This window comes from Lactuca serriola, chromosome 2 (genome assembly GCF_051521515.1).
Source record: "Lactuca serriola cultivar US96UC23 chromosome 2, Lser_US96UC23_V15, whole genome shotgun sequence".
Lineage (NCBI taxonomy): Eukaryota > Viridiplantae > Streptophyta > Magnoliopsida > Asterales > Asteraceae > Lactuca > Lactuca serriola.
This window is the reverse complement of record NC_136409.1, coordinates 18,658,682-18,684,766: the sequence shown is the minus strand read 5'-3', so window position 1 is coordinate 18,684,766 and position 26,085 is coordinate 18,658,682.

Genomic DNA, 26,085 nt, shown 5'->3' with positions numbered 1-26,085 from the left:
TAGGGAGATTTGGGAGAGATTTGACATACTTGGAGAGATTTCACATGCAGAGAGATGTTTGGGAGAGATTTCATATACTTAGGGAGATTTGGGAGAGATTTGACATACTTAAAGAGATTTGGGAGAGATTTGACATACTTGGAGAGATTTCACATACAGAGAGGTATTTGGGAGAGATTTCTCATACTTAGGGAGATTTGGGAGAGATTTGACATACTTGGAGAGATTTCTCATACAAAGAGATATGTGGGAGAGGTTTCATTGGTGACCTTTTTGAGTGTCCGGCTACGCACTGCAAGGTCCGTAAACCCCGTTAAGCCTTGATTGGGGATCTTGCATACTCCCGATGAGTATGTAACATTGTTTTATCGGTTTGGCTCTCCACGTACCACCGTTTTAGGTTAAGGAGATCTAGGTGAACGCACTTTTCGATTTATGATCTCTCATTAGAATAGAGAGTTGTTTAGAAGTTACGTAACGTAAACTCTAGTACTCACGGCAAATTGAGTTGACCGGTTTGACTTGTTGACTTTAGTTGACTTTGGCTTGACCGAAAATTGACGGTTGTCACATCATCCCCCCGTTAGAGGGAATTTCGTCCCGAAATTCGAATTTAGGCAAGGAGTTGGTAAATGACTAAGGTCGGCTCTACATTATTTTGATTCTGACTAAGAGATGAGTTATTATACACGAAATCTTAGCTCATACACATTATGATATAACCAATACTGGGCGGATAGTAAAATGTGTGATTCTACTTCAGTTTCACATCCCAACGAGGAAAAGAAACTAAGTCAGAATTCTCACATGCTATTATCTACCAGGTATTCGTTATATATAACTGGGGAATGTATAAGTGAGGAAATCATAACAGATAACTTAGTAATCCTTCTTACTACGAGGGTAGATAAGCAAGTTACTTACAACGATAACGATGAACTGATCCTAGTAAGAATGACACATCGTATGAATACTGTGAACGGGTTGGCCCTATCCGAGAGGTATCATTACTGACTTGCAGCGTCTGCATCGAATTTGGAGGGTTGTTCTCGGACATCCTTATCCAATACTCGCGACTGGTGATATTCAGATCTCAGGTCTGATTCCTAAAGGGTCCCTCGTTCCTTGTGGTTGGTCGGCCTATTCGTTTATGTGAGGCAGATAGTAAAGGTTTCTACTGGAGATATCATCAGGGCCTCTGAAGTTAATGGAACTATGAGCAATTTGCCTTTCTATTTGAAGAATAAGAACAGAGCTTTCCAGGGTGAAAAGCTTGGTTCTTCAATTTTATTGTTGAGTAGTTCGACAGGTTTGACCTAAGAGTTCTTGTAGCTCGGTAGGAAGCATGTGGGTTTGGTTTACACGATTAGCCCTTCTTATATGGTAGGACATTTACTCGCCCTCCTGGGCTACCTTGGCCCGAAGTTCATGGCAGAACTCGTACCATGTCTTTCCCAGTCTTCTGTGCTTGGACCTTGTCTGCTACATGCGTGACATTCCCAAGGGTCTCCTGTAAGTACTTGTGATAAGGTTTCGGAAGTATAACACTCCTCTGATGCGTGTTTTGGGTTCCGTAGCAAAAGATAATTCGTAGGTTCGAGCTGGATGTTTACGAGAGGCGAAGGTTTTGATGTTTGGAGGGGTTAGGTGAAAGGTCCTTTTGTAGATGTTAAATTGGGAAGATGAGGGCTATATCAATGAAGATTGAATGACGACAGCAATATCTTTTTAGATAAAACTAGCTAAGCTGTATTCGCAAGAAGAGATCACTAGAGTGATAGAGTATCTTGTGTTTCTTTTTAGGGTGATAAAATTTGTTTGATGTTATCATTATCGTAGATGATTTATACCACAGTGCCTAGCACTGGCGGCAGGTGTGTTTCGAGAATTAGTAATGATATTTGACATCATGACCCCTGACAGGTCTCTCTATGATCGAATGGTATATGAACGTCGTATGTGATCTGATGTTGGGGAATCGTCGAGTGGGTGGCCCCACTCAACTCTTACTATTAGACACGGCTTAGGAGTCGGGATGAAATTATTTGTTTCAAGACTTCAGTATTTCGATTATAATTAACCCCGATGTATGTACAAAGTCATCACATCTTAGAGGTAATGATCTTTAGATCATATATGAATGTATTTGGTTCGATTTAAACGAGAGAGTATTTTAACTACTTTTAGAAAGACGGTGACTTTAGCAAGCATAACAATTTCATTACAAACATATGGTACTTAAACGTTTTTGACGTTGGAAACATTACAAAAGTCCTAATATGGTTTCCTACTGATCCTGCCGGTTCGTTTGTTACATTCCTCCAGCTCCTCCGTCATTCTTCAAGTTAAAGTCCACGTCCGGTTTTTCTCTATCGAATCTATCTCTACTCGCATAGCTTTCATCCAATGGGTCTCCTTTGTTGCTTCAAGAAACGAAGCAGGTTCTTCATTTAACAACAACAACAAACCGGATTGTTCATACAAATCTCGCATCTCTGCTTATGTCAATATAGGGGCCCGTTGGCTTACTTCATGAATGGAGCGAGTACCCCGTACAGGGGTGTCATCGAAAGCATCAGATGGTATAGTTTGATTGGTCAACCCACTGCTTGAGCCTTCTGTATCTACAGTACCTGGTGAATTTAAAGAAGAAGAGAAAATATTATTATAATTTGGGGTTAATGGGGTATGTGGTCCCTCCCCATGATTTTCGTTGGTGGGCCTTGATTTTTCCATGTTACCCATGAATATGGGTTGTACCATGCATGTGCTTCCTAACAACCTTTCATGTGTAGTCTCCCAAACCCATGATTTTGCTTCATCAAACAAGACATCACGTGCCACAACAATCTTTTTAGCTTTAGGATTGTATAGTCTGTAAGCCTTGCTCCCAGGTTCTATACCTAAATGAACCATAGGTATGCTTCTATCTTCAAGATTACTAAGATGACCTCCCATCTTTTTTTACAAAAGCCAAGCAGCCAAATATTTTTAAATATTGCATATTTGGTTTTCTTTTCTTCAAGCCTTCGTACGGAGTAAAGTCTCTCATGGCCTTAGTGGGAATTCTATTAAGCAAGTAAACTGCATGGCGTACTGATTCCCCCCACATTGGATCTGGTATGTTCATGTTTTTCAACAACGACCATGTCATCTCGACTACTGTTCTGTTTCTCCGCTCCACAACATTGTTCTGTTGCGGGTATACGGCGCTGTGGTTTGCCTTTGGATTCCTCCTTCCAGACAGAAATTGATGAAGGCTTGTGAGTTGAACTCGCCTCCCCGATCTGTCCTTAGGATCTTCACTTTATGCCCGGTTTCCATCTCAACTTGAGATTTGAAGATCTTGAACTTTTCTAATGCTTCTTCTTTTGATCTGAGTAGATAAACCCACATATATCTACACCAATCATCAACAATCTATAAAAAATATTTGTTACCTCCCATTGATTGTGGTGTTATTGGCCCACAAAGATCAGCGTGCACGAGTTCCAACGGTTTGGAGGCTCTCCACTAAGCTTCATTAGGGAAGCTTTGCCTTGTTTGTTTTGCCACAACACACCCATTGCACAACTTTTTGGGGTGCGAGACACAAGGCATTCTGGTCACCATTCCTTTCTTTCCCATTATTTCTAAAGTGTGGAAGTTAGCATGTCCCAAGCGGGCATGCCAAATCCATGCATCATCATCCAAGGAAGCTGCCAAACACGTTGGTTTTACAACATGTAGTACGATTTTATACAGCCTATTCACCGACCTTTGGACCTTCAACACAAGCTTTCCTTGCTCATTATAGACCCATAGGTGTTCATTATGTAACCAGGCATCATAACCCACTTCAGTTAACTAACCTAGACTAAGGATGTTGCTAGTCAAAGCCGGGATAAAATACACATCCGATATTACTAACTGGTCACCATTTTTACATTGGAACAATAGTGTATCTTTTCCTTTGATTTCAACCGTAGAGCCATCACCGAACCGAACCCGACCCGTGACGCTTTCGTTTAAATCTGCAGAGAAATTTCTTTCCCCGATCATGTGATTACTTGCACCGTTGCCGAAGTACCACATGTCACAATTGCTATCGTTTCGACTTTCATGCAGTTTAGGGAACACTTTTTCTTCATTCAACATTACTATTGATGGTATGTCCTCCCCTTCAACACACAATAAGAGAGTTGGTTCATCCTCCATTCCCTTCGTTAGATTCACTTCTTGTTCTTGTTTCTTCTTGTTCGGGCATTCCGATGCGTAGTGTCCATATTGTTGACACTCAAAGCACCTTATATGACTTTTGTCACGTGTATTTCGATTAGATCTTCCAGCTTCTTGAGACGATTTCCTGTCATGTTGATCACCCCGACCCCGACCTGCCCCACGAGCCCCTCGTGTGCTCCCTCTATCGCTTCTATCACCGTTCCAGCCTCTACCCCGACCACTAGGTGCCTTGTTCTTCTGTTTACTCACTGTTTGACCCTCCGTCTGTGTAAACAACAATGAACTTTCACTTGTCGATCCTCCTTGTCGAAGCTTCAACCTGTCTTCATAGGCTTTCAATCGACCTATTGCTTCCTCAAAAGGCATTTCTTCTACATCTGAATATTGCTCCATGGAAGCAATAAGATGAATGTATTTCTCTGTTACTGTATCAAAGAGTTTTCGAACCAATTCTTCATCATCAAGTGTTGAACCGACACTATTATACTTTGAGATCATCCCGGATAACTTCCCCGCATACTCGTCAATAGACTCACCATCCTTCATCCGAAGTGCCTCAAACTCACTTTTTAGCGTGTGTAACCTGGCCTTCTGAACTCGTTCTGCTCCAACGAACCGAGTTTTTAGTGACTCCCACACTTCACGGGCTGCTTTCTTTTTAGCCACCTGCATCAAAATATCTTCCGGTATTGCTTGGAAGATGAACGCACGAGCGAATTTGCTTTTCTTCTCATCTACAACCACATCTATTGTCGGCTCGATGGATTCCCATAACCCTTGTGCATCCATTATGGCTTCCATCTTAATGGCCCATGTCGTATAATTCGTAGAAGTAAGAACCGGGCACTGAAATGTAACTGGGTTTTCTTTGGGAGGGTTTGAGGTGTTTGTTACGAGAGACATTTCCGAGGATCGAATGATTTTTGGCATGCACAATTAAACACCAGGCTTGGGCTATGATACCAAGTGATGGATTCAAAGCCTTAAAACTGAAATGGTGATAACAAAGAGGATGAGTCACTACTGTAATGCTTCACAACCAAAGCTTTATTGAATACTTCTTGACATGGAAAAACACTTGAACAAAAAACAGAACAGAAACTAAAATGGAGCTACTTGAAAGGCTGCTGTAACAGGCCTATTTATTCTTACAATAGAGTAAATAAAATGTTGAAAAATTGGTCCACCACCGTAGTATCATGGATAGCTGTCGACTGTTACCCATCCATAATAACTCATCAACATTAAAATCAACATTAATCAACACATACTCTCTCTTCTTTGTTTTAGAAGTTGTCTTCATGTTTGGATGATAGTATAGGATATCTTCTTCTTCTCTTATTTCTGATTTTTGAGTTTTTTAGAAATACTTGAACTTCTGAAGCTTCAACATGTCTTATAAAGGATGTTCTAAACCACTCTGATACCAATTGAAATTCTCAAACTCTTTGTATATTCGTAGGTTAAATATGAGAAAGAAAGAATAATGAAGAACACAGAAGTATCACCAAGAAAGGGTTTGTTTTCACCAAGAAAACAGGGTCTCACAAATATGATTGACACAAAGCCAATGACAGCACCAAGCCACACATTAGGGTTTCACCCTAATGTGGTATATATACTAATGTATTCTAGAGAATCACTTCAATCAAGGGATTGTATCTAATCTAAATATAAACTGAACATGTAAATAAGTAATGGATCAGATCAGATCTTCTCCAGATTCAGATATCAGCACCAACACATCAGAAGCTGACCAGAGTTTCAGCTTCAGCGTCAGGGATATCAGCTTCTGCTTCAGTCATCAGCATCAGGGTCAATCTGATCAGCCTCAGCTTCAACAGATAGTGAATTACCATCAGTGAGTGTCACACACTGATAAGTCTTCAGTAGATGGTGTCTTCATGCCTTTGGTGTTGATAGAGTCTTTAGGGTCTTTTAGTTATCAGACGATTTTCTTCATTCTTCGACATATGAACTTCCATCAGCATATCTTTAGATTAAGTAACTAACTATGACTATAGTATATATTTCGCATCATCAAATATATACAATTCGATGAACCAACAGAAAGGCATTATTTGGTTCAGGAAGCGAGGAAAATTAGGCCCCAAGTTTATCGATTTGTTCCAGGTGATGGTGAGAGTAGGTAGGGTAGCATACCACTTGGACCTCCAGAGGGGCTGAGTCAGATTCATGGCACTTTCATGTTTTCTAGCTGAGGAAATAGGTGACTGGTGACTCTGTTATTGTTTCATTGTATGATATTCAGGTTAACAATTGTGAGGTCGCACCTTGTGATATGATGAGTCAAACACATGACACACTGATAGATCAGTGTCAACTTCTACTACATCTACAACGCCAACGTATCAAGCTTATCAATGTCAGCTTATAGTATATTTATCCGATTGTAATCTTTTCTATATTAGGTAGTGATATAGATAAGTATAGAATAAATCACAAATCGAAATATTTGTGATAGGATCAGTTCTTATTATAGATTAGACATAATCCCTTGAATCATGGGATCTACGTGTATAGATTAGTATATATACAATTAGGGAAAATATTAATGTTATGATCATGGCTTTGTTTTAATCATGTTTGTGACAAACCCGTCTTCTTGGAGAAGACAAAACCCTTTCATTGTGAAAGAATAATTTGGAGAACTTCTGTTTTATTTACTTTTTGTTTATTGTTTTGCTTAGATTAGTTTTACGGTTGTTCTTAATATTTGAAGTGTATCCGATCGATACAAACCTTCAATTGGTATCAGTGCAGGTTTTTTATACACTCAAGTATTCATGTCAACCTCTTTTACTCCAAAATCAATTTTTTTCACCAAGATTCCTTCATTTGATAAACATAATTTCTTTGCATGGAAATCAAAGGCCATAGAAGCTCTCGAGTTCATGGACCTTGATATGCTCGATTTCATCAATAAAGGTCCTATTGCCGCTATTCATCAATCATCCAGTGATGGTGCATCTGGTAGCAAGCTGAAAGGGAAACATGTTACCGGATTCAACAAGGAAGAGAAGAGGATGTTGAATCTCGATGTAAAGGTAAGAACTACTATTGGAAACTCACTCCCATTTTATGTCTATTTTTTGGTTCAAAACTGCTCAACAGCTCAAGAGATGATTATCACTCTATCATCTGCTTTTGAAAAGGAAAACTCCTCAGACGACGAATGTAAGTGTCTCATGGATCTGATTGTTGAACCACAAGCCGACACTGATCATGACATCATTGAGATCCTTGGGGTCGATCCTCCTAACGTTGCAAAGGACCTCGAGTCAGAATGGGACAATACCTCAGTGTATCAGTTTCAAGGCAAATAACATATCTGTTATTTAGACAACAGTTGTTTAAGGCATATGAAAGGATTCAAGTCTCTCTAGGAATATTTCATAAAGTAGGATGTTCTGACTGTTACATATGGAGATAATGGCAAAGGAGCTACAAATGGATATGGATCCATCAAGTGCATTTTTTTTGTTTTCAATAATGTCTCTTACGTGAAAGGTCTTCAGCATAGTCTCATTTCTATTAGCCAACAATGTGACATTGTTTATAAAGTTTTATTTAACAAGTGAGAAGGAAAGGTTATTGATCAAAAGAATGTCATTGTTCTTACTACAAGTCGACAAAATGATATTTATGTTCTGGATATGTTTTCTATTGAAAACTCTCTTTGTCATTGTTTATTCTCTCATGCTCGGTCTCATATAAATTAGTTATCGCACAAGAGGCTGTCACATCTAAACTTCAAGAACATTTCAAAGATTGTGTAAGATGAACTCCTAAAATGCAGTTTATCAAGGATAAGCTATGCTTAGCATGTGAAAAGGGAAGAAAACCAAGTCTTCCTTCAAGCCAAAATCATGCTCCTCTATTATCAAACCTCTTCATCTCATTCACATGGATCTGTTTGTACCTATTACAGTTAAAGCAAGAGATAGGAAGAAATACACTCTTGTCATTGTAGATGAAATTTCAAGGTTTACATGGGTAGTCTTCTTAAGGAATAAAAGTCATGCAGCTGATGAAATCATTACTCTCATAAAACAGTCGGAAGTTCTCTATGATCACAAAGTAAGGCAATTACATAGGAACTGGATTCAGAAACTTCTCTCTAAAGGTACTCTGGTCAATCTCCGGAATTTCTCAGAATTTTTCTACAGTTAGAACTCCCCAGCAAAATGGTATTGCAAAAAGAAGAAATAGAACTCTCATTGAAGTTAGAAGAACTATGGTTGTTCAAGTTGGTCTTTCTTTTTCATTTTAGGCTAAAGTTGTTAGTACAGCATGTTATACCCAAAACTAGTCTATTATTGTTAAGTGTCATGGGAAAACTGCTTATGAACTACTAAAAGGAAGGAAACCAGACATCTCTTAGGCAGCGTTTGGTTCTCATAATGCTTTTGAAGGAATTGGAATCTGTTAAGAATTGCAATCCACTTCTATATTCTGTTTGGTTCGCAGGAATGGAATTTGAATCAAAATTTCATATTATGTTTGGTTGGCAAAAACTGGAAGTGAAATAATACAAAATGACAAAATTGCCCTTTTTTTGCTTATTGTTACTTTATTATATAACTTATATGTAAAAATATATTATATAAATTATAAAATTAGTAAATAATGGTGATGGTGGCAGTGATGTTGATGGTGGCAATAATGGTGATGGTAGGCAGTCGTGTAACACTTTAAATTTTCAAACCAAAGTTTTCATTTGTAAAACCATATAAAACACAATTTCACATTCTCAAAACGCAATGTATAAGTTATTCAAACCACAAGACCACAAAATGTTTAACAATATCCCATAATCCTCAAAACATAACTCCAATAGCAGGTGTGTACAATCAATCCGGCGCCTTCCCGTGATCCTAAGAAGTACCTAAAACACATTTCACACAACACTATAAGAACAAAGCTTAGTGAGTTTCCCTAAAATACCACATGCAAATAATTAGCCTCCCATGGCTATATCTCAATAAGGACCCTTCGGCCCAAGTGTTCCAGTGAGGACCCTCTGATCTCACAACTCAGGTTGAACCCTCCGATCCTAACCAACAAAGCACAAAATAATATACAACATAAATCACAAAGACAAATACATGATATCACATATCACAGTATAAGCATATAAGACCCTCTGGTCACATAATGTTACCACTCAGGTAAGTATAGTGAGAAGACTCGCCTCGTAAGCAGAACAAGTAGGTCCCGTACTCGATGATCAGTCTAGACTCCTCCTACATTTCCTAATCATCTCTAATTAACAATTAATAATAACAACCCTAAAATGTTAGGTTATCCCTTTTCTAACTCTTGAAAAGGGTGAAATACCATTTTACCCCTCCATGGTCTCCAAAGTCCGCAATTGACCAAAACCTAAAAGTCAATGAAAGTCAACGCCCGAGTCAACAGGCCATGTTGACTTAACTTGTTCAGTACATCTATACGACTCGTCGAATCCCCTCCGTTCTTCAAAAAGATCGTTAAAATTCAACTCAACTTGTCGAGTTGTCTCACCAGCTCGTCGAGTTCATACATCTTTCAGGGTATCGGGGAAAACCCTAACCGACTCGTCGAGTTGGCTCGTGCACTCTTCGAATCCCTCTAGAAAAATTCTCATTCAAACGATTCTAAGCAGAACTAAATTTCCAAACTATAGATCTATCATCCCAAGGCTGAAATACCACGTAAATCTGCAAGCTTCACGTCCATGCACGGCATCAAGGGCTCAAAATGCCAAAGCACAACTCTATAGAAGGTTTAGTGAATGGAAGCTTGCTAATAGCTTGATAAATATTGGACCTTTGGACTCATGGGACCTCCTTCAGTCCAAATCTGAATTCCCGTCTCCCAATCATGCTCAGAATCACAAATGCCTCAGAAGAAGCTAGAAAGGGCCATAAAACTCATATCTGAGAAGATCTAGCACTAGGATGGTCAAGGTAGCAACTTGTTACCTAAAATGAGATTCCAAACAAAAATAGGTAACAAATCCTCAGTCTCCTCCTTGACCTAAGCTCCTGAATCCTCAAGCCTCTTCAAGAATTTCACCAAAATAAGTACCTTAAGCCTCACACACTCTCAAGATAGGGTTTAGCTCACTAGGGTTTGTTCTATAGACGTAGGAAGTGATGGGTGAGGTGGGGTGGAGGCTTAAAGTTCTTTAAATAGGTTTCAAAACCCGAATAATTAGGTTTTCCTCCATCAGCCTCAACTCGTCGAGTTGGATCCCCCCAACTCGTCGAGTTGACTCTAAAACATGCGTCTAGTCTCAGTCTCTACTCGACGAGTTGAAGCCTCCAAATCATTGAATTTCCCACTCAAAACGCATATAATTAAGTTAACTATTATACCTGGAAGTCTGGATGTTACAAATGGTGGAGGTAATGACGGTGATGGCGGTAGTAATTGTGACAGTGTTGGTCATGACTAGTGGCGGAGACGGTAGGTGGGGGGTAGTGTAGTGGTGGAGGTGGAAATGGTGGTAGTAACAGTGGTGCTAATGAAGGTGGTGGCAAAGGTGTTGGTGGCGGAGGTGACGGCGGTGGTGGTGGCAGTAATGGTATGGTTATGGTGGTGGAGGTGGTAGGTAGTATATGTGGTATAGGTGGTGACAGTGGTGGTGATGGTGGGTGGTTGTGGCGGTGGTGGGTGGTGGTAGAAGTGGTGTGTAGCGGGTGATGACGGTAGTGATGTGTGGTGGTGGTTATGGCGGAGGTGGTGATAGCGGTGATGGGTAGTAATGGTAGTAGTTAATGGTGGTGGAGGTGACGGTGCTAGTGGATGGAGGCTAGTGGTAGCAGAGGTACCGGTGGTGATGATGGTGGGTGGAAGTGTAAGTGGTGGTGGTGGTGGTGTGTAGCGGTGGAGGTGGCTGGTGGGCGGTGGTGGAGGTGGTGGTGATGGTGATGGTGGCGACATAGGGGTTTCATACGTAGTGTTAAAAGTAAAATGGGTAATATGGTAACATTCAACATTCTCACTTGAAAGGAATTTTAATTCCTTAAGTTTTTGGATGAAATTTAATTTCCCTCATTGGAAGGAAAATTTGACTCACATAGGAATCCAATTCCTTTTAAAAGCTTGAACTAAACAAAGGAAAGTGATGGAATTATATTCAAAATCCTTCTAATTCCAATGGATTCCAGCAAACCAAATGACACATTATTTTCATGTGTTTGGATGTGTTTGTTACATCTTGAATCAAAGAGATCAGCATTCGAAGTTTGAAGCTAAATCTAATGAAGGAGTGTTCCTAGGATACTCTAGCATCTCCAAGGGTTTCAAAGTATTTAATCTTTCAAGGCAAATTGTTGAAGAAATAGTTCATGTCACTTTTGACGAGGACTCATTCATTCATGATCAAGTTTATCATCCCTCCTTAATTCTAAAAGAACTTGCTTACAGTCCTTCAGACCATGTTTCGAAGCTCTTGTCAAATGATATTGATCCCATTGTTCCTAATTTTCATCAATTAATAATTCATAACCTGTCTCTGAAGATCATCTTGTTATCCCTGAAGAATTTGAACCATTCAATCAGGAAGACTCTACCCAAAGCAATGCAAATGAAAGTTCTTATCCAAGAATCCTTCAAGATCATCCTCAATCCCAAATCATTGGAGATGTAAATTCTAGGATTCTCACTCACAGTAGAGTTAATAGCAACTTCTTCATGTTTTTGAACTTTTTCTCAATGATTGAACAAAAATAAAATTTGATGCCTTGAAAGAAGCTAACTAGATTAAAGCCATGCAGGATGAGCTGAATGAATTCGAATTTCATCGTGTGTAAACTCTTGTTCTCAAACCTCATGGAAAGACTATCATTGGCACTCGCTGGGTTTTCAGGAACTAAATGGATAAACATAAATTTGTCATAAGAAACAAAGCTAGGCTTGTGAATCAAGGATTTTGTCAACTTGAAGGGTTAGACTATGATGAAATGTTTGCTCCTGTTACAAGAATTGAAGCAATTTGTGTATTCTTAGCTTTTTCCTCCTTCAAGAACTTTAAAGTCTACCAAATGGACGTCAAGACTGCCATTCTACATGGAAATATTCAAGAAGAAGTCTTTCTAAAACAACTGCCATCGTTTGAAAATGAAGAGTTTCTAGATCATATGTATTGTCTTGATAAAGTTGTTTATGTATTAAAGCATGCACCTAGATCATGGTATGAAACGTTGGCAAGCTATCTTCTCTCAAGTGGATATAAACAAGGAAAGATCGATAACACTTTGTTCATAAAGTAGTTAGGATCTCATATCATTCTTTCTCAAGTGTATGTGGACGATATCATCATCGGATCCACAAATGAAAAGCTAAGTTTAGAATTCACGGAGGTCATGGCAAAGAAGTTCGAGATGAGCATGATGGGTGAACTAACTTTCTTTTTGGGCTTACAGGTCAAATGACTAACTGATGATACTTTTGTTTTTCAAGCTAAATATATTGCAGATATGATGAAGAAGCATGGTTTCTCTGATTGCAAATCGGAAAAGACTTTGATGAATTCATTAGCGTCCATTAGCACTGATCCAAGTGGAACCAATGTGAATGCAACTCTTTTTTTTATGAATGATAGTCTCTCTACTCTATCTTATAACCAGTCTTCCTAAGATTATGTTGACTACCATATTGTGTACACATTATCAAGCCAATCCTAAGTAATCTCATCTTCACGCTGTCAAAAGGATTTTTACGATTCTTAAAGCATACACCCAATATTGGGTTATAGTATCCTCATGACTCTGAGTTCATATTGGTGGGATACATTGACTCCGATCATGGCGGGTTTGGCATTGATCGTAAAAGCACTTCAGGAGGAGTTAAAATTCTTGGAAATAGATTGGTAAGTTGGTCCATAAAAAAAACATCATGGGCTTGTTCTACCACTGAGGCTGAATATGTTACCGCTAGAAGCTGTTGTACTCAGATTCTATTGATTCAGAAACAGATCTTGGATTATGGTCTAAACTTCTCAAAGACACCCATCTATAGCGACAACACCAGTGCCATACAGGAGACAAAAAATCCAATGCAGCATTTCAAGACGAAGCACATCGACATTTGTCATCATTTGATTATGGACATCGTTCAAAAGGGAAATATGGAGTTATTTTACATCCAATCCACTATTCATTTGGCTGACATTTTCACCAAGGCACTGTACGAGAAGACTTTAAACAAATTAATTGTAGATCTTTGCATGCTTCCAATGCTTAAAATGATTTCTAACTGTTTTGATTGCTTCTGATTGCTTTCTGAAAAACACAAAAATACAAAAACAAATGTTGTTTTTATTATTTTTACAAACGTTTACAATAGTTTGTGTAACCATTGCTTATGGTATTTACATATATTCTCTTTTCTCTCTTTTCATCTTTTAGATCTATCTAAAGCTTGTTTTGATCTTTCATCTTTAGAATTTGAAAGATCCTAAAAGATCACAATACTCTTGGCGCTAAGAAACGGAGTGGCATCATGTCCTCTTATTCTTGTGAACACCCCTTTTCTCATCCACTCACTGTTATGGATGCAAATAGCAACCATCGATGCAGTAAGTCTTGTTTTCATCTACTGACTCATAATCTGATAAAACCTCAAATGCCCTTGTGTTGATTTTGAGGGCACAATGATTTTCTGGATTCAACCTAGTTAAATCGTTGGTTACAAAGACAGATCTCTGCTTTTCTTCTACTCTTGATAAATAAGAAGCTTGGAGTCTATCCACAACGTCTCAATGATAAATAGCTTCATCATTCTTGATTTATGGTGAGATGAGTTGTATATTGATCTATTCATCCTCACTTATGTTTTCTTTTATAGCCATCTTCTAAGAATAGATATCTTGGAAAATGGAAATGCATTAGTAACCATTAAATTCCAAAGATTTGATGGAACAAGTCTTTATCACCTTTCTGAAAAAGTTGCACATATTTCCCTGTTTAAACTATTTTCTTGTTTGACTAATTCTATTATTTGTATTCTTATATTGTATATTATTTTGTAGCATTTTGTAAAGGAATCCAATAGTGGAACCTTTAATCCTAGTATGCAACTTTGATACATCATCGTCCCTGGAAGCATGTTTTTGTATGTGACTAAATCTCTATATGTTTCTCATCAGTGAGACCATTTGCTGAGAACATTAATTCACCCCCTCATGTTGCCTTTCAGTGAGTCTAAACTTTCTAAGTGAGATTGCTTGGTCCAACTAAAGAAATCGATAAAAAGTCTACGGTGCTCATTTTTTATTCAATTATCTCTCACATGACCCTGTCCTTGGAAGCATGTTTGATGTATGCATCAAGTCTCATGTTCTGATTAAACATTGAGCAAAATCGAATGGCATACCCTGATTACATAGTCATCAACATAAGAGTTACTTGTCTGGCCCTTAAATGACAAAGGGTTTTTCATGCCCCTGACCTCCTAGTCTGGGGTATGATATGGTACCATTATGATTTAATGGTGAATCTTTGATTCTAGATTGCAACTTACTCCATGATACATAAGTTTAAACAACTTCTTTTTTATTCTTTAAATTGTTAATGATTCAAGTTGATTTCAACTCAACGTGACTAAAACAATCCATTCTTTCCACAATTCTTCTAATACAGGACTTGATGATTCACTATGTAAAACCACACATTGATAAAATCTTGCAATTATGTGCCGATGGTCAGCCTATGTACCATAGACTACCACAAGCACCAATCCATTCTTGTCCTAATATTCTTCTTTAGAATTTTATGATTCAGCACATGATACCAGATGCTGATGAGAATTCAAAAAATATTTGCCGATGGGTACATTTCATTCTGGAATGTATTACATGCAACATACCACTCTTTCCATTTTTCTTTTAATAAAATAGATTTATGATTCAACGTATAAAACCACTCACCGATGAGATCTCACAATTCTATGTCAGTGAATAATAGTTTAAGCCCACACTATTAGGAGACATCATACTCTTACTAGACTACAAGTTGAAACTATATTCAGCTCGAAGTTAGCTATTGATGTCAAAAAGGGGGAGATAATCTTGGTAAAGTTGAAAAACTCGCTACTAGAACTACAGAAAAGCACATTCTAAGGGAGAGTCGAGTCAAGTTGATGTTAACGTTCCCAGCTCAGTGCAAGCTCATTATTTATTCATCCACCATCTGTTGTAATTCATAAATGATTGATAACTCATTCATCTTCTTAGGGGGAGCATTCTCTAAAACTACAAGAGTCAAGATTTCTTTCTTACTCTCACGGGGAGCATGATTCAAAAGTATTAATTGAAGATTAGTCTTTACATCATCAGATAGGGGGATATTGTAAGGTCATACCTTATGATATGATGTGTCAAACGCACGACACGCTGATAGATCGACGCCAGTGTCTACGACGTCTACATTGCCAATGTATCAAGCTTATCAACGTTGGTTTATAGTATAGTTATCCGATTGTAACCTTTTGTATATTATGTAATGATATAGATAAGTATAAAATAGATCACAGATCCGGTATATTTGTGATAAGATCGATTCTTAGTATAGATTAGACGTAATCCCTTGAATCATGGGATATAAATGTATAGATTAGTATATATACAACATTAGGGCAAACCTTAATGTTGTGATTGTGGCTTTGTGTCAATCGTCTTTGTGACAAACCAATCTTCTTAGTGAAAACAAAACACTTTCTTTGTGAAAGAACAATTTTGAGAAATTCTGTGTTATTTACTTTCTATTTATGATTTTTATTTGATTAGTTTTATGGTTATTCTTAATACTTGAAGTGTATTTGATCGATACAAACCTTCAATGATCGCCTGAACTATATTAAGCAAATGGTGGCGATTATGGATAGGAAGGCAAAGGCCTCAAGTAATAAGGTGTACCCCTGGTCAAGGTGCAGTGGCAACACCAAAAATACTCAGAGTGGATGTGGGAACCCAGGTCGGGGATGCAAGAACACTATCCAGATCTATTTCCAGTTGTAGATTTCAAAGGCGAAATCTAGTTCTAGTGGGGGAGAATTGTAACAACTATTTCAGGTAAATGGTTCAACTATGCTTTTAGTCTAATTTATAATGAAAATTCGTGGATTTTAGGATGATCATGACGTAAGGAAAGAGGCCTCACGACGTGACCATGAAGGCAGAAACACGCATCCATTCTTGTGGGCCAAGACGTGACGAACAAGTGGTCATGATGTGGCGACCACCTGAGGCCTAACCCTAATTTATCTATGATTTGCACCTAATTTAAGGGATATGAGAGGCTAGGGTTTTCACATCCTCAACCTCCATCACATCCCTTCTACGCTAATTGAATCTAGCCTTCATTGTTAATCTTGAGAGCTCTTTTAGTGGTTTTTAGCTCCTTGTTGAAGATTAAGATTCCTTTGCTGAATTGTATCAGCAAGCAAGTCTCCTCCTCACCACCTTGTATTGTTTTTGGACCTTTTTTAGTCCTCAAGTTCTTGTGTTTCTCATTTACGCATCCTTGATCGGAGTTTTACCTACTTTTTTTCCATTTATGGGTTGAGTTGAATGCATGGAATCCATAAAGTTAGTAACTTTATGGATCATTGAAGTCCTTTGATAAGCATAAGTCTCATATATGAAGTTCGATAATGGTTTGGACTCCATGCATGAAGTTTTGGTGATTTTTTTTCCCGTCTGGACCTTAGTTTGAGCTACAGATGTAACACCCTGTTCCAAATCGTTTCCTATTTCGGAGCTGTCGCTCGAAGATCAGTTATCATAAGGATTATGGCCTTTGGAAAAGAGGGATTTAGACCTATTTGGGTGCGGGTAATGTAATATGGATGATCAGGGAGTTCAGTTTGTGTTTTGGTGTAACGACATAAAATTTTCAAACAAAATTTAAAATTTTAAACTCATAAAACAAATGTCTCATCATTAATTCTCAAAAACAATCAACAAGTTTTCAACAAAATTATTCAAATCCGGGATCCTCTTTCATGACTCTTTTCTCTTGTGTGTACAATCAAGCCGCCGCCTTCCCGCGATCCTGATAAGAACCTGAAACACATAACACATAACACGGTAAGCACGAATCTTAGTGAGTTCCCCAAAATACCACATGCATATAAATTAGCCACTCAAGGTTGTGACCTTCCGGTCAATGTGTCTCAGTGGACCTTCTGGCTCCATAACTCTGGTAGACCTTCCGGCCCTACCCTGATGACCTTCTGGTCCTACTCTGTTGACCTTCCGGCCCAACTCTGTTGACCTTGCTGTCCAAACCATGTGGACCTTCCGTTCCGAACCAGGTGATATGGGCATATTTAGTTATAAAATTCATGCATTATCTTAATACTTTATGTTGTTTTTGTCTCATTTAATGAACAAAAGGTGCTTAATTAGCTTAAATATTTTAATTTTCGGTAACAAAGACATGCTCGGATGGAAAAGGAAGCGGAACTAGCGATTGGAGGCTTGGATCTTGGATTTTGAAGAAAGAAGGACGTTGCTGGATAGCTTGACCCCTCGTCAGTGTTTTGGCCATATCTCATCAACCGTAACTCCGATTGACGAGATTCAAAATGTTCTGAAACGTAGACACAATTTTGGACGACTTTCATGTTTTGAGAAAATGCTGATTCGAAACGTACTCGGCGAGTAGGTTCGATTACTCGGCGAGTTGTATCGAACTTTCGCGATTTTAGACGCGCTGACTTGACGTACACGGGTTTTAAGTGATGTACTCGGCGAGCAGGTCACTGGACTCGCCGAGTAGCCTCTGTTTTGTGAAAATCTATATAAACGGACTTTCAGATCGATACCCTAGCATGGAGAGAAACCCTAGGAGGCTGAGAAACGATTGGGAGTGCTGCTAGGTCGTGAGGAACTGAAGAATCAACCCTACATTCAATTGTGAAGAGAATCAAGACAATTTTGGTTTATTCTTAGTAACTTTTTGATTTGAATCATGCTTACATACTTTGATTTTGTTTTTGATTTTATGTTTACTGCAATCATGAGCTAAAAACTTATTCTCCTGTTAGGGTAGACAATTTTGTGAACATGGATTGATTATTTGAGTAGGATTAATTTTAATTGGTAATTATGTTTTGTTAAGCTTGTTAAAGAACCTTATGTGTTGAAAATAACTATTCTTCTGTTAATAAATCAGTAATTAAGTTGTATGAACATCTCTTAGTTATTAATTTCATATGATTTATTGTGACTACATAGTTGTATGTCTAGGAATAACGAACGTGAAACTAGAATTAACTAGAAGATAGGTAAGTTAATGTGTAAGCTTGTTGGATGAACATCGACAAGAGGTTAATTGAAGGGCCAATTTAGTTAACCACTACAAGTCTTACTTAACCCGAATCAATAATCTAGGAAACCCGTTAATTTAGATAACTGGCCATTGCTTGAGTTAATTTGTTTTCTAAGAACTAGGAATAGCGAACGTGAACCTAATTATCTTAATCGGTAGCCAATGAAGAATTAATCTGATACATTAAAATCATCCATGGGAACAAATGAGTCGTACCTAAACAGAAGTCCTCTTTACTATTGAATTTAGTTGGTAATTAATTGTTTTAGTTGCTAGTTATTCTAATTAAGTTTCTAGTCTTGTAAAACTAGAGAAAACCACCTTTTGTTATTTGTTTTATTTAGATAATATTAACATTTATTTTAATTGTTTACCGTTCCCTGTGTTCGATACCCTACTTGCTTGAACTATATTACTAATCGATAGGTACACTGCCTTTCGTGTGTTTATTTTGTGTCTAAGTTAGTAGGATTAAAACTAGTTGGTTTCACACACATCAAGTTTTTGGCGCCGTTGCCGGGGAACAGTTCAAATATTTAATTTTATTTGCTAATTGTTATCGTTTTTATTTTATTGATTAATATTTTATCTAGTTTAATTTTAATTTTAATTTTTATTTATTATGTATTTTCCAAATCTCGATGCTTTTGATGCTTTTCTTGAGGATGTAGTACAGGAAATTGAGCAAGAAGATGAGGAGTATGACTCAGATGAAGATTTGAAGAAATTTGGAAGGTGGTTAGATAACATCTTGCCCAACACAGAAGGGACATCTGAGTTACAAGATGAGGAATTTAATCCAGAAAGAGATTTGGAGGAGCTGGAAAGGTTGCTAGCAGAGAGGTCGGACGAAGAACAAGAACAAACTGAATTGCAGGAACCAAGTTGTGGTTTGACCATTACGACATGGTCCCCTGTTCTTCCGGTTTGTGTTTCGAAGCATGGGGTGACGATTCCAACTTTGGAGAAAGTTCTGAAACGCGATCCATTTCTGATTAGTATCCAACCGGTTCCAACCCTTGTCAATATTCTTGGGTTTTATGAATTCAAGCTCGTTTGGCCAATTTTAGAAGTAAAGAGCCAAATTTTACAAATTGGTCCACCAAAGAAAATATTTAATGCAACGGATGGATTGACATTGAGTTTATTGGAAGTTTATTAAGTTGGGAGTCCAGCTAAAGACTCGCACAAAAAGAAGCGCTTGCGGGAGGCAACCCGTCATTAGAGTTTGCTTTTTTTTCTTTAAACTTCTAGTATTTAGGGATAATATAGGAATTTTTATTTTGATGTTTGTTTTCCTTTTTATTACGTGGTTTTGTCTTTGATCTTTTTAGAAGCTAGGGTGATGAATTCTTAAAGCGTGAGGGAATTAAAGTGAGCGGTCGAGTCATTTACGAGAAGATTAGAAGATTTTGAGCGATATGTTGAGTCTGATGTTTATATTAAATTAAAAAGAGTCTCGTCCCTGAAGAAAATGAGGAGTTGTATTACCTTCATACTCTCCTTGAACACAAAATTAAAGCCGAGGCAGAAAGAAGAAAAGACCTGATCAGAGTCAAGAACTCGTCGAGTGCATAATACTAACTCGACGAGTCCAAGCAAAAAATCACGATTTCTGCGAGTATAGCGATTCAACTCGGCAAGTCTCCACATAAAACTCGGCGAGTTACTTATTCTTTTTATATTTGAGTTGACGATTTGATTCCATTCGACGCTGGCATTGTCTATATTTTTGAAGATCATTTTCCGAGCGTTTCCAAGATGCTTTTTCCCACATATTGAGAGTTGTCAACCACATGAGATTTGACGCCCAAGGCATGGATGCACTGTTCCCATGCCAAAGTCAGCTGAAGTTGGAGCTTTACATGAAGAAGATTAACCTCGCGACTACTATCCCTGGGGAGTTTGTTCCAATTCTCTCTTTATTTTATTGTTCTTTATCATGCATAATATGCAATGGGGACATTGCATAAATTAAGTGTGCGGTAGGGGGTTGGTTAAATTAGTTAAAATTTTAGTTAAAATTCGAAAATGTTGAAATTTTAGTTAAATTTTGAAAAATTTGAAATTTTTGCATTAAAATTGCTAGGGTTAATTTAGAAATTTTTGGTAAAGCAATTAGGGTTCATGCTAGTATTATGTTGATGATTGCATGAAAACCCAAATGTTTAGTTGAGCCTAAACACGTTCTAGTGCATTTGTGGCTTCCTTATTCTAGTGAAATCATGGGACAAAAACACGACCTCGCTTAGTTTGAACGATGCAATATGTTTAGCATCGTGTACCAGAAATGTATCCAGGAAAATTATTATCGTTAACCAATAAAGGTTGAAGTTGAGCACCCCTGCTTAAGCATGTAGGGTTTTGAGTGGAAAAAGTGAGTTACATGTAAAATAAAAAATAAATAAATATAAAAAAAGAGAGAATTACAAGAAAAAGTTTGAAGAATTTTTGGAGCATCAAAGTTAAAGTATGAAGTTCAAAGATCAAAAATTCTGAAGAAATTCAAAAGTTGAAGATACCCAAAAATTAAAGATCAAATGTCAAAGAAGTGAAGAATTCCAAAGAGCTCCAATGTGGTATCATAAATTGTAATTGTCTAGATTATATATGCTTGGGTTGCTCAACCAAAAATACCTTGAGGTTAAGAGGTTTTCTGAGGATGGATTCGGAGGGATGCATAAAATGAGCATTGTTCGGAAAAAGTGGGCGAATGTTTATGAGGATTGTGAGTATTTGGAGTATGGGAGGTTATTAGGAAAATTTTAGACACAAATGCATGCGTTACGGTCTTGGCATAATGGCTGGGTTCGATTTGGATTGTCTTATGTACTATTAGTGTACTAAAATTCAGTTTTGCTTGCGGGCAAGCAAAAGTCAAGTGTGGGGTATTTTGATATGGGCATATTTAGTTATAAAATTCATGCATTATCTTAATACTTTATGTTGTTTTTGTCTCATTTAATGAACAAAAGGTGCTTAATTAGCTTAAATATTTCATTTTCAGTAACAAAGACATGCTCGGATGGAAAAGGAAGCGGAACTAGCGATTGGAGGCTTGGATCTTGGATTTTGAAGAAAGAAGGACGTTGTTGGACAGCTTGACCCCTCGTCAGTGTTTTGACCATATCTCATGAACCGTAACTCTGATTGACGAGATTCAAAATGTTCTGAAACGTAGACACAATTTCGGACGACTTTCATGTTTTGAGAAAATGCTGATTCGAAACGTACTCAGCGAGTAGGTTCGATTACTCGGCGAGTTGTATCGAACTTTCGCGATTCTGGACGCGCTGACTTGACGTACACGGGTTTTAAGTGATGTACTCAGCGAGCAGGTCACTGGACTCGCCGAGTAGCCTCTGTTTTCTGAAAATCTATATAAACGGACTTTCAGATCGATACCCTAGCATGGAGAGAAACCCTAGGTGGCTGAGAAACGATTGGGAGTGCTGCTAGGTCGTGAGGAACTGAAGAATCAACCCTACATTCAATTGTGAAGAGAATCAAGACAATTTTGGTTTATTCTTAGTAACTTTTTGATTTGAATCATGTTTACATACTTTGATTTTGTTTTTGAGTTTATGTTTACTGCAATCATGAGCTAAAAACTTATTCTCCTGTTAGGGTAGACAATTTTGTGAACATGGATTGATTATTTGAGTAGGATTAATTTTAATTGGTAATTATGTTTTGTTAAGCTTGTTAAAGAACCTTATGTGTTGAAAAGAACTATTCTTCTGTTAATAAATCAGTAATTAAGTTGTATGAACATCTCTTAGTTATTAATTTCATATGATTTATTGTGACCACATAGTTGTATGTCTAGGAATAACGAACGTGAAACTAGAATTAACTAGAAGATAGGTAAGTTAATGTGTAAGCTTGTTGGATGAACATCGACAAGAGGTTAATTGAAGGGCCAATTTAGTTAACCACTACAAGTCTTACTTAACCCGAATCAATAATCTAGGAAACCCGTTAATTTAGATAACTGGCCATTGCTTGAGTTAATTTGTTTTCTAAGAACTAGGAATAGCGAACGTGAACCTAATTATCTTAATCGGTAGCCAATGAAGAATTAATCTGATACATTAAAATCATCCATGGGAACAAATGAGTCGTACCTAAACAGAAGTCCTCTTTACTATTGAATTTAGTTGGTAATTAATTGTTTTAGTTTCTAGTTATTCTAATTAAGTTTCTAGTCTTGTAAAACTAGAGAAAACCCCCTTTTGTTATTTGTTTTATTTAGATAATATTAGCATTTATTTTAATTGTTTACCGTTCCCTGTGTTCGATACCCTACTTGCTTGAACTATATTACTAATCGATAGGTACACTGCCTTTCGTGTGTTTATTTTGTGTCTAAGTTAGTAGGATTAAAACTAGTTGGTGTCACACACATCACCAGGCAACTCATAACATTGCATATCACATAAAACATATATCACATGTCACATATAAGCACATACGACCTTCTGGTCACACATAATTACCACTCTAGGTAAGCTATAGTGAGAAGACTCACCTCGGGTAACTCAAATGATCTCGAACTCGAAACACCGATCTAGCCTCCGCCTAATCACATATAGAAAATATCTCAACTTAGTAAAGGCTCTCAAAAGCCAGACTAATCCCTTCCTATGCTCTCTTAGAAGGGTAAAAGACCATTCTACCCATTCAATGGTCCAAAAGTCCATTTGTTGAATAAACCCTAAAAGTCAACAAAAGTCAACCCTGAGGAGTACGCAGTGCATACCAGATCCCTACATTGGGCGTACGCGACCACTACACTGATATCAGGCTGCTTGAACCCTATGCCTCGCGTACTGGGATTTACGCTCAGCATACGTCCCAGCTTCACTATCATCTCACTTTTGGTCTTAATCAGTTAATACCTTCGCTCAAAATACAGATTTGGACCCCCTACAGCCTCCTAATCCATAAAGTCGAAGACTTTACGCCTTTGAATGGCTGTAAAGGTTGTCATCACCCAAAACACACCACTTCCTTCACTAAAGAGCTCATACCTCATGCATGGCTCACTCCTAACGTCCAAGATTGGATTTTTATGGATCTATAACACTTTATACACTGAATATGGAAAGATCAAGGTCTATGGAGCTCCTTTACTCATAAAGTCTCTACCTTTGGGACAAAAACCCTAGAAATGGTCCAGAATACACAAATCAAAAAGATTAAGAAAGCTCCAAGCTTTTTACCTCCAAATCATGCTCCAACCTTAGAAAGGCTCAGACCCAAGGCTTGCACTCCAACTCTAGTTTCTTCAAGGCACCTTCTTCTCTTCAAAAGCACACAAGAACACTTTCAAGCCCCACTACACACACAAAAGCTCAAGAACGAGGGTTAGGGCACTCTTAGCGTTTTGCTCTTTGGAAATGGTGGGTAAAAGTGAGGCGATAATGTTCCTTATATAGGGATCACCCCCACAATTAGGGTTTTAATCTGAACCTAGTACGCCCAACGTACGCTATGGTACGCCCAACTTACTGGGTAGCCTCCGCATCAAGAACACGCTCATGAGTACGTGCAACATACTCTCCATTACGCCCAACGTACTCAAATGCCCTACATTCTTTTCAAGGACTAAATTTGACAACTTGAGGAAAGAAAAGGATCAAAGAGGTATACCTGAATTCCGGGATGTTACAATTCTCCCCTACTTAATTTGATTTCGCGTTCGAAATCTCTCTTCATCCACACAAAGCCCGATCCTGTAGCTCAGATAACACCACAGAAAAGGCCTCATACCCCACCGATATCTTTTCTATAGACACTAGAATCCAAATCGGAACTCCTAAATCTAGAACAAAGCCGACCCTTCTGACACTAAGGTACCCCCCTTTTTTGGCCTACCAAAAATCTGGATGCTCCAATGGCCTGGCCCGCCGCCAGACCACCCACTTAAGATATCACCATGTTATTCGCTCCTCGAATAACAAACCCTGATAACTCACTACACCTCTGATTCTCTCCAGACATAATCTAACAATCGGCTACTGATCACTCATGCCAAACATAGTAACGATCCAAACCACGACCCAAGAAACGGAAGGGTTCACATCCCACCAAGGCTCATCCACTGAACTACCATTTGAACCCATCTGAAAAAGTGCATCCCCAACACTCTTCCCTCGAACACAAGAGAATAATCATGCTCGTCTAGAAGTGTCCTCAGTCATCTAAAAATCATAAGCCTCAGCCCCATTTCTCATATTCTTCTTTAACACTGAGTGCCAAGTCCGATCTCGACCCCATGGTTGAACCTCCAAGGTTATCCATTGCATTATCCCAACCATCCTAATGGGTTCCTTCTCATAAGAACTACATCGGCCCATTCTGACTCACAAGTCACAAAGTTCTCCTTTCCCCGGCAAATGCTACACTTCCAACTGAAGATCGACTCAACCCCGACCTCTGTCGTCTACTGCTCATAATTCCATGCATCTCGCGGTACCGCCTGTACCCGAGTACTGACCTACACAGGTCTAAGACATTAGCTGATAAACAATACCCCTCAATATGGAACCCACCTCAGAATCTAGAATCTCATCTCGCCTACCCAACGCACCACCAGGACCAAACTCAAACTCGAGAGTTTGGTCTGACCCAGAGTTGGAACCACTCGACCCAATGAAGCACTCAACTCATGACTCACGACCCGCAACCCGCACGTATACTACTTCTTCAATTACCTTGGGTTGTGAGAACCACAACTCAAATCATAGTATAACGATTTTCGACAATTATAGAGACCCCAGTCTCACCTCTGGTTCGACCACCAGGCTCCCAAAAACTCAAATATTAGGGCTACTCATGCCTAGAACTCATATACATCTTGCTCTGACCAGAAAGTACTCATCACAACATCCTATCGATGGATAGTGAGTACTACGGCTCCCCGCAGCACCACAACAATCTCCTACTGAGTAGTCAATACTACGGCTCCCCACAGCATCACAACAACCTCTCCCTGACTAGTGAGTACTACGGCTCCCCGCAGCATTACAACAACCTCTCACTGACTAGTGAGTACTACGGCTCCCCGCAGCATCACAACAACCTCTCACTGACTACTGAGTACTACGGCTCCCCGCATCATCACAACAACCTCTCTCTGACTAGTGAGTACTACGGCTCCCCACAGCATCACAACAACCTCTCTCTGACTAGCTGGTGAATACTACGGCTCCCCGTAGTATCACCACACCCCTTTTCTTACTCATGGATGTTACAGCTCCCTACAGCCTTACAGCACCTTCCCTTACCACCCACGGTCTCAACCTCAAGTCGACGCCGCTCACTGCATCCATTAACCCATGTTCCACGGCCCAACATAGGTTGGTGCACACATCCCCATCCAAAAGTAAGTGTCACTACCCCTGATGGCAACCGGCACGACAAACTTCTTCTCTCACTGAAATCCCCATTCTTTAATAATCTCGTTTAAAATCAATTAGCCGAAGTGCTCCCACTGGAACCATAGATACTTGCT